The sequence below is a fragment of the Saimiri boliviensis genome, chromosome 18 (assembly GCF_048565385.1).
Source record: "Saimiri boliviensis isolate mSaiBol1 chromosome 18, mSaiBol1.pri, whole genome shotgun sequence".
Taxonomy (NCBI): Eukaryota; Metazoa; Chordata; class Mammalia; order Primates; family Cebidae; genus Saimiri; species Saimiri boliviensis.
In genome coordinates, this window is record NC_133466.1 from 31235924 (window position 1) to 31252834 (window position 16911).

Consider the following 16911-nt stretch of genomic DNA (forward strand, 5'->3'; position numbering starts at 1 on the left):
AGTTGAAATCATAGACATAAAGAAGAGCATTAAGAGAATCCACCAAATCCTAACAGAATAGCTTTATAGGTAGCACCTGGGGAATACACAGCTTTTAAAACAATGACAGAGGAGAAAGAGGCAGGAAAGGAATTGGAAAAGTCAAAGACTTGGAGGAAATCTTGGAGAGAAGGGTGTCTTTGAACTTATTTGATAAATGTAAAATGATGAAAACATTCAAAATAGGATGAAGTCTGAAGCTAGACCTCTGATTTGGCAACTTTTAAAATTCATGGAATCTAAATGTGATCAGATTAGAGCTGTTCAAAGGTTGAGGGTGAAGAATAGGACACAACCACAAAGGAGGACGTTATTTCAGAAAGTTTGGTTTTTAGGCGGGTGGGTGATCTAAGGATATAAGGAAATAACTCAAGGAGAAAGGATTATGCAAACTTTGACTAACATTCTTTCTAGGATGGAAATAATTATAAAAATAGGAAGTCAATTATTAAAGAGATTGGAAATATATGAAGGAGGAAAATTAATGAGCCATGGCCACAGTGAAATGATTGTCTCTGAAGATAAGCAGTGATTATTCTGAAACAGGATTATATAAGCAAGTTTTACATGCAATTTTAGAAGTCGATAGGAAAGAAGAGAGAGAGAACTCCACTGGTGTAACCTGAATTTATTGAGGATGGAAGTCACTTATATTCACTTCAGTGCCTTTCACTGTCCAGCACCTTCCTTATACAGATTTTATATATATATATATATATATATATATATATATATATACTAAGCCTCGCTTTGTCTCCACGCTGAAGTGCAGTGGCGCGATCTCGGCTCTCTGCAACCTTGGCCTCAGCCTCCTGAGTAGCTGGGATTAGAGGCATGCACCACCACACCCAGCTAATTTTTTTTTATTGTGGAGATGGGGTTTTACCATGTTGGCCAGGATGGTCTCAATCTCCTAACCTCGTATCTACCCGCCATGGCCTCCCAAAGTGCTGGGATTACAGACATGAGCAACTGTGACTGGCCACAGATTGGTATTTAATGCATGCCCGTTAAAGTGAACTTGTTCAAGTCAGTCCCTGGCTCATTTTAAGCGGGTAAGTAATGGAAGACAAGAACGACAAAGTAAATGAAGACATGGTTACAGGCACTATCCTGTGAATGACCGAGGATCTCAGCAAGGCTAGCTCCATGTCTTTATGTTTCCACTCCAGCATTCTTTCTCCTCACAGGCAGGTTGGAGAGACTTAATGGAGAGGGAATAGGATGAAATACAAAGTGCCTGGACTGAGGAAAATCAGGCAACCCTTTGCAGTTTTCCAACTAAAATCTTTCTTTGCTGCTCTGGAATTAGCAACTAAAGCAAAATAAAGATATTTACTAGTCTGTTAGCTAAGACTATAGCTCTGGACAATGCGCAAATAAGTCAATTCTTTTTTGATATTTTCCCCTACCCAAGCTCTAATTACCTGATACCACTTTTATTTATTTGTTTGTTTATTATTTACTTATTTTGAGATGGAGTTTCACTCTTGTTGCCCAGGCTGGAGTGGGTGCAATCTCAGTAGACTGCAAACTCCATCTCCCAGGTCCAAGCTATTCTCCTGCCTCAGCCTCCCAAGTAGTTGGGATTACAGGCATGCAACACCATTCCTGGCTAATTTTGTATTTTTAGTAGAGATAGGGTTTTGCCATTGTTGGTCAGGCTGGTCTTGAGTTCATGATCTCCAGTAATCTACCTGCCTCAGCCTCCTAAAGTGCTGGAATTACAGGTGTAAGCCACTGTGCTGGGCCCTGATACCATTTTAATAATAGTTTCTTATACCCCCAAATTATCTAATGATGTTTAGAATGAAAATGATTACTTAATATCTCTAATTAGAATATTATTCTGATAGATAATCAAGATAGTCTTTCTACTCTTTTGTGCTTATTATTAAGCTGAATCTAATTCCATGGAAACCCATTTGCTAGAAACAGCATCAAGCAAATGAGCACAACCAAGTTAGCCCAGTGAGTTACTATTTTGGAAAAACAAACAAACCATAGAAAAAACCTCATAGCTCTTGCCCTCTGCATGGTAGATGAAAAGCCTTATCTTTGTGTAATATAAAAAAGGCAGTAAATCTCAGGGAAGGTTTTAAGTATCCCAGATCACCTGTAGGATGCCAAATTACATCTACTTAAAAATTTAATGGCACTAGAATAGGAAGATGGCTTAAAGTGATATTATAATCAGAATGTGAATCATTATAATAAGAGGGAAAAAAAACAAAAGAAGAGGATGTGACAATGACTTATTTCCAGCACCAAGAGCAATCAGTGTTCTACCATACTACAAGACCCTTCCTTGTACATATTCTGCCCCACAAGGAGTCAGAAAGGGAGCAGATGCTCCATAATCTGCAATTCACAGTATCAGCATCATTTGTGTCACTGGAGTAATCCCATTTAATCATATTAGTCTTTGATCTGGCAGTTTGCATGTGCAGATGGCTAAGACATTGCCTTATTGGTAGCCACTTTATATGGGACCCAACAGGAAGTCCTCCTGGGGTTTTACATTTACTTCACTTCATTCAGTTATGCGATCCTTTCATTCAAAAACCTCCATCATACCCTGGCAGCTCTCACATCCAGAATCACAAGAGTCACTGTTAAATATTTTATATCCTTTATAAATATACTCATTCAGTATATTATAGCCCATAGAGCAGATGCATTGTAGGCATGTCAATTTCCATACATTTCTCTTGATTTATTGCCTTCATCCTAATATTAATAGGTGAAGAGTCTATTATTCTATGGCACTGTCTTTAAAATGAACATTTTTAAAGGACATTGACAGGCTGCATTAGAAGTAGAGATATTTTTCTAAACAGTGAGGATATCCAAGCAAAAAGGGTTCTATAATAAATACTTATCAAAGTCATTTTTATTGTGGTAAAATAGATGTAACCTAAAATGTACGCTTTTAACCAATTTAAGTGTTTAATTCAATAGCATTAAGTACAAATTGTTGTCCAACCAACACAACAATCCCTCTCCTTAAACTTTCATCATCCCAAACTGAAAACTCTGTAGTCATTAAACAATAACTTTTAATTTCTCCTTCCTCTTGATCCCTGCTGACCACCAATCTCCTTTGTATCTCTGTGAATCTGATTATTCTAGGATCTCATATTAGTGGAATCACATAATATTTACTGTTTTGTTTAGCATATTTCATTTGTCATTATGTCTTCAAAGTTCACCTACATTGTAGTTGTAGTGTGTATCAGAATTTCATTTATTTTTAAGATTGAAAAATGCCATTGTACATAATAGATCGCTTTCTGTTTATTAATTCATTCATCCATAGACATTGGGGCTTTTCTGCTTTTTTTTGGCTATTGGGAATAAGGATGCTATGAACATTGCTTACGAATACTTTGTTTGAGTCTCTGCCTTTAAATTCTTGTGAATATATGCCCAGAAGTAGAATTGCTGAATTCTTTAATAATTATGTTTATTTTTTTAGGAACCAAAATGTTGTTTTCAGTGTCTGTACCATTTCATATTTCCACCAGCAATATGTAATCCGATTTTGTTTGAAGGCTTAATTAATGCTTTTCACTTTCGTTTATTAACTTGTGATGATTCAGTGAGATGAATGTCCACCTACCAACCTGACAAATGATAACTAGAAACAAGTGTCTTAAATGAGGACAGAGGTCAACCAGCTTTATAAGCAACAGGCAGTGCTAGCCCCCATTTTTCCCCATATTCCTGTCAATACTTGTTTTGTGTATATATATATATATATATATATATATATATGTATGTATGTATTTGTATATATATATTTATATATTATATTATATATCATATTTATATATTATATGTGTATTTTATAAAATATCTATATGTATGTATTTATATATATATATATATTTAGACATTATTATATATATATATGTGTGTGTGTGTGTATAAAATAGCCATCCTAGGCTGGGCACAGGCTCACACCTGTAATGTCCACACTTTGGGAGGCTGAAGCAGGAAGATCACTTGAGTCCGGAAGTTCGAGTCAGCATTGAGCTGTGATTGTGTCACTGCACTTCAGCCTGGGTGACAGAATGAAGCCCTATCTCTAAATAATAACTATAATCATAATAGTCATCCTAATGGATATTAATGTCAAATTGAATTCAATATTTGAAAAAGAGGACATGAATTTACCTTCTCATGTGAGGAATCAAAATATTGAGAGAAGGAATTATGAACACTGGCTCAATCGTATTTCTTGTATCCCATTGTCTTCAAGTTTGATGATTGCTATTCTTCCATCTTGAGAAAACAAGTTGTGGGCGAATATTTAAGGAATTCACCAAAAATAGCTTTAACACTCCTTTTAGTTCTTTTAGTCATTCACATTGTCATTACCTTCTTGATCAGACTGAGATTACCTGTCTTTCCAGGACATGCTAAAATCCATAAAGTTGCAAAATTATCCTTACCAACACAATGATAAGTATAATACAACTCCGTGGCAGGTGTTCACTGAAAATTAAAGCACTGATGTTATTACCATGGCCTGTAAAATTATTTTAGTTGTAAATTCATCTGCTTCTAATTTTACTGTGAGTCTATTATTCTCAACACTGTCCAATAGACCATTCTCTGCTCTATTGAAGACAGTGGCTACCAGTCACTTTTCCATTACATAAAATATGTCTATCTATATTTTAATTTAAAATTAAAACTGTAATTTAAAATAAACATAATTTAAAAATCAGGTCCTTTGTTGCACTAGCACATTTTCAGTGTGAATAGGCACATACAACTAGTAGAGTATTTGACAATACTAATTTAAATCAATACACTGACATATTGTTGCCATCTTTGTCCTAGTTAGTCAAAGTCTGGTTATTAGGTTTGACACAAATAATGCTCTACTAAAGGGTAATACAGGTAAGTGCTGAGTCTTATGGAAACACCATGAGAGAGATGAGCTTTCTATAGGAAATTAGAAAATGCTTCAAAAAGGACATAACCATAAAGTTATATCTTGAAGAATGAACATAATCTCTATAGATAGAAAAGAAGATATTTTAAGAAGTCAGAAAGGTGAAGGCAATAAGATAGAAACACAGTGGTGCATTGAGGGAGGGTAAAGTGTGTGGTGTATTACAAGACAGGCTATTCTTAGGAGAGAAGTGGAAGAAAAGGAAAGAATTCAGGAACGTAGGCCGGAGTCCTTGAAAGGCAGAGTGCTGAATAACTCAAACTTGAAGTCATATAAAGAAGGGCCAAAATAGTGGACAAAGGCATATGACAAATTTGTTCATTTTCCAAAATAATCACTTTCCTTTATCAGAATTGTGACAAAAAAAAAAACATTAATTGGAAGAAACCAAAATTAATGGTATGAATATCATTTATATTTGGTGTAGCTATTCATTTTAGATAAGCCTATGAATATATGCATCTGTCATTGGCTAAAGCAGGACATGCTTAAGACTCTCTTAAGTCAATACCCAGTATTTAAATAATCCAACACTTGTTTAGCATAAAGCATGCTTGTTTAGTATGTTGTTGTTAATTGTAGAAAAAAAAGTAAATTCTTACAGAATATTTTCTATGACTGTGTATAAGCTAGTGAAGTTGTTTTACAATCCTCCTAGATCCTCATTCCAGAGCAAATTCTAATATAATACGTACAGTATGCTGTAATAATTTCCTTTCAAAACATTTTGTGTTTGGATTAATATTTTTGAGTTCTTATTCAAGGGTTACACATTGATTAGAAGCTGTTGGCTCTTGTGCTGAAATGCTCTGCCTCCAGATTGTAATTTGTAATTGTAATCTGACTGGTAAATGGTCAGTCATGCTACAGTCATAGAGTGAGTCATCCTTCTTCCTTCCATCTACTGAAGTCCATTTCCAAAGTTTACCTTTGCTACAGTTTTTTTTTTTTTTTTTTTTTTTTTGAGACGGAGTTTCGCTCTTGTTGCCCAGGCTGGAGTGCAATGGCGCGATCTCAGCTCACCGCAACCTCCGCCTCCTGGGTTCAGGCAATTCTCCTGCCTCAGCCTCCTGAGTAGCTGGGATTATAGGCACGCACCACCATGCCCAGCTAATTTTTTGTATTTTTAGTAGAGACGGGGTTTCACCATGTTGACCAGGTTGGTCTCGATCTCTCAACCTCGTGATCCACCCGCCTCGGCCTCCCAAAGTGCTGGGATTACAGGCTTGAGCCACCGCGCCCGGCCCCTTTGCTACAGTTCTATACACAAGGAATTTTCATCTTTAAACAGGTATTCATTAATATTCTCTATAAAGAACTACAACTAAGTAAATGATACTATGCATAGCTAAGGACTCATTACACATGAGCAATTCACATACAATTTAAAGAGATTATACAGTTTGTCTTTAAAAAATGGTCTTTAATTCTTACTAAACATAATCTGATTTTGTTTGAAGTCTTAATTAGTCTTAATTAATGCTTTTCACTTTGGTTCATTAGCATTGTGATGATTCAGTGAGATGACTGTCCACAAATCAACCTGATAGACCATAATCAGAAACAAAGGTCTCAAATGAGGACAGATGCCAACCAGCCTTATAAATAAAAGGCAGTGCTAGCCCACCCGCATATGGAATGTTTATGAATGGCAGTCATATTTTTTGGCATATAAAACCAAAAATCAATTCCAGGTAGAACAAAAGACCTGAATGTAAAAAGTACAATTGAGGCCAGATGTGGTGGCTCATGCCTGTAATCCCAGCACTTTGGGAAGTTAAGGTGGGTGGATCACCTGAGGGTACGAGTTTGAGTCCAGCCTGACCAATATGCTGAAACCTTATCTCCACTACAAATACAAAAATTAGCTAGGTGTGGTGGCATGCACCTGAAGTCCCAGTTACTCAGGAGGTTGAGACAGGAGAATTGCTTGATCCCAGGAGCAGAGTTTGCAGTGAGCTGAAATGGCACCTCTGTACTCCAGCCTGGGCAAGAGAGCAAGAATCCATCTAAAAAAAAAAAAAAAAAAAAAAAAAAAAAGAAGGAAAAAAAAGTACAATTGAAAAATTTTCAGAAAAAACAAAGAAACATTTTATGACTTCACCGTAAAGATTAGTTTCCCAAAAGAAGATGAAAAAAGGGGAAATATAGTACAAGGTTATCAATTTAAATAAAGCACAATGTATATCTTATTTGCAAAAATACACACACACACACACATATATATGTATATATATATATGTGTGTGTATATATATATATATATATATATATATATATATATATAATTACTTCCTTCATGAAGAAAAAAAGATAGATAAAATACAGCCTAGGAAAATATATTTCCAATTTTCCAATGCGTATACCAAAAAATAATTAGAATCTGGAATATATAAAGAATTTCTCTAATCTATAAGAAAAAAAGACAAATATCTTACAGATAAATGGGTAAAAAATATGTTTAAGCAATTCACAGCAAAAACAAAACAAAAAAACCTGAATATTCTATGAAAATATGCTCCCCACACTAATAATCCGAAAAGACAAATTAAAACCATTCAACTGGCAAAATTAAAAAATGTGGCAGTATTAAATATTCCTGGGGATAAGTAGTATGGGGGCTTTCACAAATATGCTTGCAAACTCTAAGTACTACAGATAGTATAATGGGTTTGGGGGCAATCAAAAGAAGAAGCACATTCCACATCATCAGCAATTTCACTTCTAGACAAATACCTAAAAAATACATGTGCACAGTGAGACATGTGCCAAAAAATTGCTACACTGTTCATTATAGTAAGAAAGTGAAAATGCCTATAAATGAGAGAGAAAAAGATAAATTATATATATTTTAATACTATATATATGCACTATATTACATATGAAATATATATATACAATATATAAAATATGCTATATATTGTTTACTAGATCTAATAAATATTCAATATATTTTAAGTGTAATATATTTATATACTTATAATATTTGTAGAGTACTATATTGTAATGAATATAAATGAAGTAGCTCTACTCAAAGCAACTTGAATAAATCATAAAAAAACATGTTTCCAAGAATGCAAACGGTATTTGACAATTTTGGCAAATATTTTATTTATTTAATACAATACTATGTATGACATAAAGATGTAATAGATACAGTAAACTCAAGAGAAAAATGCATGGGAATAATAATAGGAAATTTACCATGCTGCTTTCCTCTTAAAAGGGAGATTTGATCTGGAAAAGTACTCAGAAAACTTCAATATTACGTTTAATCTTTTATTACTTAACTTGGGTAGTAATTCAAGGAAATTTTTTTCATTCATTTTTGTGTCTGCTAATTAAACATGTCATAATAATAAAAAGTCAGAGTCATTAAAAGCTCCAAGTACTCTGTACAGCAGCACCTCAACTCTAAATATCATTTTCACATGTGATTACCAAAATTCAGCTCTTGGCAAATATGCCTTTCCGATGAGGGGCTCCCGAACTTCAGTAAGAATGACTCATGTGATCTAATTTTCTGTACTCTAAGCAAATCTTCCTCTGAAGCACAGTAATCCAGGAAGACCCAACATAAGATCTAAGGAGCTATGCAAATGGCTCCTCCCGAAATTGCTAAATTAAGCTTCACATTGATCTGGCTGAATTGCAGAGCAAAGGTTGTGGTAAACTCCCTGTTCATAGTTATACCTGGAATACCTGTTAAAACGTAGACTCAAGTGCCCCACCCCTACATATTCTACTGTAGTGATTCTGATGGGGAATCCTGGGACTGGTGTTTCAAGGGTGATTTTTTTGACTACTAAGGTTTATTTGGTTCAATGGCCAAAGTTTGAGACATATTGCTTCACAGAATTTAGAGTCTGGCTTCAGGGTGCTACAACAAAGCGCCATGGAGTAGGTGCCCAGTAAACAATAGAGATGCTTTTCTCATAGTTTTAGATCCTGAAGAGTCCAATATGCAAGGCACTGGAAGATTTGGTGTCTGGCGAGGACCCACTTTCTGTTTCATAGACAGACGTTTTCTCAATGTTTGCTCATGGGAGAAGGGGCAGGAAAGCCTATTCAGACCTCTTTTATAAGGGTCCTAATCCCATTCCTGAGGGCTCTGCTCTCAAGGTCTAATCATCTCCCAAAGCCCCACCTCTGAATTTTAATTTCAACATATGAATTTGGAGAAGACACAACATTCAGAACATAGTGCAGTCTCATGGTAGAAATGAGTAAATGACTGCAATGGAATTTCAGAGGCAATATTAAATGATCAGAAAGACGGGTATACTTAAACCTATTTTCTTAACATGAAGCTCTTCACAGAAGAAGTGACACTTGCTTTGAATTTTCAAACATCACCAAAAATAATAATAATAATAGAAGAAGAAGAAGAAAGTGAGAACCATGTGGGGCAGAATTCTGGAAAATAAATAAATAGAAAACAAACAAAAACCAAAAGCAGAGATGAATGAAACATCCTGAATATTAAAAAAAAAAAACTGCAAATAAATTTTCATAGTAATTGATAATGCTGAAGACTGAAGAGTTCATGCTTCATATCACAGAGTACCTTCAATGGCATAATAAGGAGTTTAGAAATTGTCATTTTTGCCCTAACAAATAGCTTGCCAAACTTGACGCACATGACTTCAAATGGCTGATCCCAGGAAGCAGAAATAAGAATTGAAAGGCAGGCCCATGAGGAAAAGAGGTGAGGTTCAAGGAAAAAAAAAAAAATATATATATATATATATATATATATATATATATATATATATATTATGTACATGCACACACACACACACACACACACACACTTTTTGTTTTCACTACCCTAACATAGAGAATGAGGCAGAGGGACACAGCAAACAGGAATGTATCCAGATGCATGATATACTATTTATAACTTGGAAATCTAAACAGATAAGCAATTGTGGCGGGGAGGATGATACTTGTGGCTTTGAATGGTTACCGTTAGATAGTTTCCTTTAAAATGTTTGTGATGCATCTCTAGGTGGAGATGAAATTAGATCTTTGGAAATTTAGGTGTGACAATCAAGAGCGATGCATGGATAAGAAATATACAAATTAGATGTCATTACTGAAACTCCAGAATGTCTCACAACATCTGGGTGACTATGGAGAGCAAAAAAACAGAAAGGACAAAATGCAGAAATATAATGAAGAAATTGAAATTTATAGTTGAGGGATAATGTATGTAGAAGTTTATAAGGTAAGGGCTCAAGAAATGTTAGTTTACTATTCTTGATCTCTGAATAAAGACCAAATTAGACACCAGCTGTTATTGAAACTTGCTTGAAATTTCAGCAATAAGCAACAGCAATACGGTTGGAATAATAAGGAAAAAAATTATGGTAGAGAAGGAAAATGAACCACCCTAGACAAATGGATAGGGTTTGGCCAAGTAAAGAAGATAATCTTTCAGATTAGAGAAGACATGTGCACAGAAATGTAAAGGTGAAGATGAACAACTTCCGGCTAAAAATGATGTAATGGATCCTTCTCAGACATCCTGGCTACATGTGTGCAGATTCCAAAGACAGCAAAAGGTCCCTCAATTTCTCCCAAATGCTCTCGCCTCCAGAGGTTATGATACAGGTGGGGTGGCAGACAGGAATGGGGTATATTTTCTGAAGAAGTTATTTACTGGCTATGAGATACTTGGAAAGTCACTGTAAAAGTTTGGTCTAGGAGAAATAAAAAGAATGCTTTGGATATGAAAAGATATCTAAGATATTGAAAAGAATCACTAAAATAAAATTTAAGGAATAATAAAACTCTTTGTTTAAATATAGGGGAAAATAGGTAGGTCCAGTTAATTGAAGAGAATGGCTCATTTAAAAGCAGCAGTATGACATATTAGAAAAGAATGTACTGTCATGAGAAAGAACTTGCTTCTAACCCTGACTCTGCCCCTTATTTGCTGAATGGTCACATACATTTTCCTTAACTTCTCTGAGTTTCATTTCCTTCATATGTTATAGACACCTAATGAAGCCTACTTTGAAAGGGTTATGTGAGCATTAAGTGAAATATCTATTGCAGTTAAGGTGCCTAACACCGTTTCTACAGTTTTATCCTATATAGTTTTGAAGTAGTCAGTTAATCTTCTAGGACCTCAGCGTTCTATAGAATTGGAGGAATTGACTGGTCAATATAGCACTAACATATTTTAGGTACAAATATGAATACATCAACAGTAGCACTGCTCACTTCAACAGCAAGTTTAGAGAAATAAATGATTATGTGACCAGATCAGAATCTAGCCTACTGTATGGTATTACCTTTTTGTTTGTGATCTCAGAAAGAGAGGAAACTCATTTGCGTTTAGGTGACAAGAAGTAGCTCATTCTATGGCAGATTGGTGGAACCTCACCTCAAGTCACATTTCAAATGGTGCATTGCACCTACTCATTCATCAAGCTGCCAGGCGCTTGCCTTACTGTCTTGTTTTTTTTTTTGTTGTTGTTTTGTTTTTTGTTTTTTGTTTTTTTTTTTTTTCATTTAAAACTCACATCTTTGTGGTGTCTTGAGTTTCTCGGCCTCATAATGAAAGTACCATATTAAATCTTGCTTAAATAAAAGTAGTTCCTAATGTATTAGGTATAGATGAATGTCAAAAGTCAGATTTTATAGCTAAGAACAACACTGAAGCTAAGATTTTATAGCTAAGCACAACACTAGTTTCCAAATAGTGCACACAAGTGTATAGCTTCCTTTTCATCTCTGGTCAATGTTATTTCATATTTGACTTGGTTCTATTATGTTATAAGATATATATATAACAATGCAGTTCTCTTTGGGGAGATGTTAGGGTACTTGTTCTTTATTTCGTGCAGTATAGGGTAAGAGAAAGTCGGCGTTAAACCTGGCGGACTCCCTAGGCAGCTGTTGAGCCTCTGCCCTCCTCCCATGCTCAGCTCAGTGCTATATCACTGGAAATCACTAACCTTCACAGGGTAGAGCCCAGAAGGTGGTAACACTGGTTCAAGGACAGGCTAAGGGAAGGGAAGTAAAAGAAAGTGAATGGGAAAACACAGCAAACGTGATTAACAGCTGTGTTCTGAAGCAAGCCTCCACCGGGGGATCTGCGGCTGTGTCATTGTGCTTCAGTTCTGCAGATCCTACGGGGCTGAATTGGAAGAGTCGTGGAACAGGAAGATATGTGGGAAAGGTTAAAGGAAGTCCAAAATCCATGCCAGTGATATGAGGTGAAATGTCCCCACTCCTTAGATACTCAAAATCTTTTTCTCTCATGGGAGAGGCATAGGTCGCTAAGAAACACAGCCCTCTTACCAACTGGATATTTGCTCTGGGCTGTGGCTGCTTCATCTTCCTTTTTTGGGGGGTTGGGGGGTTGGGGGGTTGGGAAGGGCGAAAATTGACGGAACATCTACCAACCCTGTCTATTCCCTTTAATGGAAACATGATGCATGCTTACTGATTGGTTTTGAAAGTTAACAGTGCCTCCTCAAGATATAGTAGAGAAGCAGGTTTTAAGGTGGCAAGCTGAGGCTTTCAAAGTAATAAGGGCTAAGAGCATCCAACTTTGGGGCTGAAAACCTGGTTACAAGGCTTCCAAATAATCAGTGGATTTTCAACATTTTTATGTAATATTATATCCTAGTTCCCAAACAACCACAATAAAGGAGGCACATGGAAAGGAGGGAAAAAAATGAAATGGTATCATCTTCCTCTAGGTGCTCACAGCAGTATGTTTCCTTTGATGTGTAACCTTCAAGTAACTGACAACCCCAAGTGGCCCATTCTATAGGGTCCCGCATCTATGCTCCTTTCTTTGCGCTCTCAGCAGGGGTTGACAATCAACCTTCAAATTAAACAATCTCCCACCACTACTTGGAAACAGGCAACCATCTCTTAACAGGCCTCTGGAACACACAGTTTGATGAGAAACACTTACACAGGGCAGATGACAGAGTTTACAAGGTCGGGGCACTCCCTGGCTGGGCGTGAAAGGGTGGGAGGTGCCGAGGTCAGGGTTAAACTACACTGTGAAATGAGCCTCCTGCCCTGCCCTCTCCTTCCTTCATCTACAGAAGGAGTCTCCAGTGAGTTCCTGCGTCTGGAAGTCTGCCCCCTTTAGTGCTGCAGAGGCCAGGGACAGCATTTCAAAGCTCCGTCTGAATCAATCCACTTAAAAGAGCCCAGAAAAGCCTGACCATTGGCCATAATCGCCCCGGATTGTTTGACTCGTTTCCCCTCTTGCCGCCTCATCAGCATTTCCCTTCTTTCCTCTTCCTGTCCTTTTCTCTTGGGGGAGCAGGTCCTCTCCACGCTTAGGGTGCACACTAAGGATATTCGAGTAGAGCAAGCTCCGATTCAAGGCAGGACTGGGGTGTCTCAGCATTCCATCTCCCCCACCCCACCTATAGGCGTGCAGCACAGTGATCCATAGAAGGGTACCCCAGGATTTTAGCGGCCAAGTGTGCGCGCCCTGCACGCGGTCCTCTGAGACCTCAGGGCGCGCGTGGTCACCGGGCAGAAGGCGCCTCTGCAGCGCCGCTGCCCTGGGAGGAGCGGCAGCCCCGGTTGCTGCAGTGGGGTTGCCACGCCGAGTTTTCCGCATCGACCGCCCGCAGGGCTTGCCTGCTTCTCCCCTTTGTGTTCTCAGAGCTGTGGGACCCAGCCGCGCGCCACCGCGCCGGTGCCCACACTCCAGCCGCAGGCTCAGGGAAGCGGGGCTGGCAAGAGGGGGCAGGGAGAAGGAGCGAGAAGGGGCCCCAGAAGGGCACCGCGCTTTATCAATAATGCAGAGGCTCCTGGACCTCCATGCAATACGTTTTCCAGCTAAACGCCACCAACTGGAGCGCTTCCTGGTTCGTCCCACTCGTGTGGTTTTTGTGTGTGAAAGATGGGACGCAGCTTTTGCATTCATCTGTCTTTGCTCATTCTTCCTCCCTCCCTCATTTCCTCCTTCAGATACAATCCCTGCTGGCTTAGCTTTTAGCGCTCATTTTCACATCAGCACCACGTTTTCAAGCAAAAACCTGCAGGTTGGAAACGCAGGTGTCAAAAGTCCCTACTGCTTACATATCGCCAAGAGTTTACCAAAATCCACCTAGTAACGCTTATTTCAAAGCCCCCGTGCTCATCCATTCCTGGAGAACGCTTTCAAAGTTTGGAATCTCCTTGCAGCCTGCTGGTGTCTGTGCCTCAGTTCACATCACGAACAACGGTGCGGCCAGCGACATCGAGATTACGCTGCAAAGTTGCCCAGCCGCGCGCAGCCCAGTAGACCACTGATGCTCGCAGCATCTCAAGAGGAAATTCCGCTGTGTGTCCCCCAAAAGCCCAAAGCGCCACGTAACCTACTCAAACAAGGGTTAACCCAGCCACACACAACAAACACAAATTCCAAAACTTCTTTGTTAAGCAGTCGCAGCCTACCTGGAACGGACACTGCACAACTTGCAAGGAATAAACAAACATCGCATTCCTGCAGGGAAACTTGTTGAATCCCTCCCGATCGAAAGGCTGCAGTTTCCTATGTAGCCTGAAGGTTTTTGATTCTACCCCAAACACCCTGGCACATCAGCCACAATTTCTGGATAAACTGCAGAGTGCTCTCGGCACCCATTCTGCACTCCAACAACCACTAGTGTGAAACCCAGCGAGTCCCCGTTTACAAATCGAAAGCCAGCTGTCACTTCCTTTGCAATCATTTGCGAGACTTACCCTTCGACGAGACTGTTTTCAGCAATCCAGCGGCTCCGTAGTGCAGACCAACCCTGCAACTTTGCTGTGCACCGAGACCTTTCCGAGTTTAAACCAAGCAAAAGCTGTCTGAGACTTTTAAACCTAAGAGTGGGGAAATAGGGAGAGTGAGGTCGGGTTTCTTCTCGGTATCCGCACCCTGGAAAAATTCAATCCTTCTTCAGTAGAGAATTCTTTCAGACCCGTTATCTGTATTACTATTAATGCGCAGAGCAGACGGCATTGCATACAAATAGGTCCAAGTGTGCGCTTCTATTGGTGGCTGCGGAGGCCCCTGGGTCCTACTGCTCCGGCCCTAAACTACACAGCAACATTAGGCACGCAGCTTTGGAGACGCCGAGGGGAAAATGGATTTAATTGATTCGTTACCTCTGGTATTGTAATGCCTGCTGCGATGTTTAAGGGAGGGGAGGGGGGTCTTACATTTAACCCCTGTCATGTGATCTATCATTTCATATCGGCTTTTAATTGTCTGTGTGGGGTGCCTTTGATCACACAAAGGATTTTAAAATAACATTTTCGGAGGAAAATTCACACAGATACTTTTGGCAGGAAAACCCTCTTTTGCTCTCTATCATTCATTATTCTCATATAAATCCAGGAAATTTTATATAATCAAATACTTCTGCACTTCACATAAGTACACATAGGACTCAATTGTATTCCTGAAAATACATAGCTACTCCAAATAAAATACCTTACACGAGTTAAGATAGTAGAAGCTAAAATATGAGTCTACTGATTATAAAATACGGATGATATTAATCAAATGCTACAGAAAAAAATCCATCAATGACAATGGGATGGACATCATTTTTACTTTGCTAAATAAGAAATATAGAAATATTTTTCTTGTAAATATTGACATAAAAATATAAATCAGCATAAAGGTATCTATAACGTCACAATATGTCAAGCATTTACTATTAATTGCTGCATTCTCTTCTTACAGTTTCTCTCTTAGCAAGTCCATTAGTAATGCAAATTGGCATAAGAAGGAGATTTAAAGTGAGGCAGACCTGTGGTGACTAGCAATTTGAAATATTGTAACAGTGGGCAAAATCACCTTAGTTCATCATTGGTAAAGGCAGCTATTTGAGAATTAGAATATTAATAGCTGAATCTTAATATATATTAATTTGAAGTCCTTAAGCATGCTGTTTTCTTTGACGTTTAATTTTGTGGAGGAAAGAGAATTCTTCATTTAAACTAAAATGACACAGACTTTCCACAAAGTCCCAGATAGGATATTTGCTGATATTACAGTTTGGGAAGTAACATAATTTTTTTGTCCTTTGATGTATATAATTATGATAAATTCCAATTTAATTACAAAATTATTATATACATGCACTGTACAACTGAATGATGTTGGAAAGGACATCCTGAATAAGGTTAACATCAACCTGCCTATAAATACACCACCTATGTGTAAACTAAATAAGCAAAAATACAACAGAGCCAAGATCTTATTCCAAATACATGTATAGCATTTGAATTTCTGTAGTGTGTGCTACAACCCTTCTTCATTTCCATAACTCTTCCCCTTTCCAGCCCCTTCCCTTCCCCCATCAGTAACCCTTGACAACAGAAGTGTTAACTTCAAGTCCAGGTTGCCTTTGCTGCCTTCCAGACCTAACTTACAGATTGCATCCTTGTAGGAAACAGAATTAACTCTTACACGACTGAGAGGTGAAAGGAGAGAGTTTCTTTAAGGGATCGGAAAATCTGGAACCCTTATGAGTATTTGCAAAGTTTGACACCAAACACAAATTTTTGAAATATCCATGACCACTAATTCAGAGTACAAAGAAAAAGACACGATCAGAGTCAACTTGCTGTATTTCCCCATTGCTATCGTGTCACTGAAAAAGCTTTTGAATAACTTTTATTCAGAGTTACTTCAATCATTTTATTTCAGGTTAATATTTTTTTCCATTTACAAGAGAGTTAAAATGACAATACCAAAGTATTTCAATACGCATATAAAGGTGTAAGAGATTTTTTAAATCTGTAAAATAAAAGAAAAGCTATTATTTAGTATAGTAAGAAAAACATAATGACCATGCAAAGTTGAATGAAGACTGACATTCAGTTTTTTTTTGTTTTTCTGAAACAAGTAAATTATTGGTGTTTCAACTTCCTTCTATAAGG

General features: G+C 37.8%; 1 protein-coding gene across 2 annotated transcripts in view; it reads right to left on the bottom strand.

The window, feature by feature from the left end:
- ROBO1 (roundabout guidance receptor 1) overlaps positions 1–15052 on the bottom strand; it is a 1085200-nt gene extending 1070148 nt beyond the window's left edge. The window contains exon 1 of one of the 2 annotated variants that reach the window (XM_074389506.1): positions 14719–15052. The gene's annotated coding sequence lies outside the window, so the exon portion shown is untranslated. The remainder of the gene's footprint in view (positions 1–14718) is intronic. The other variant, XM_074389507.1, reaches the window with a different exon arrangement.
- Positions 15053–16911: the final 1859 nt, after the last annotated feature.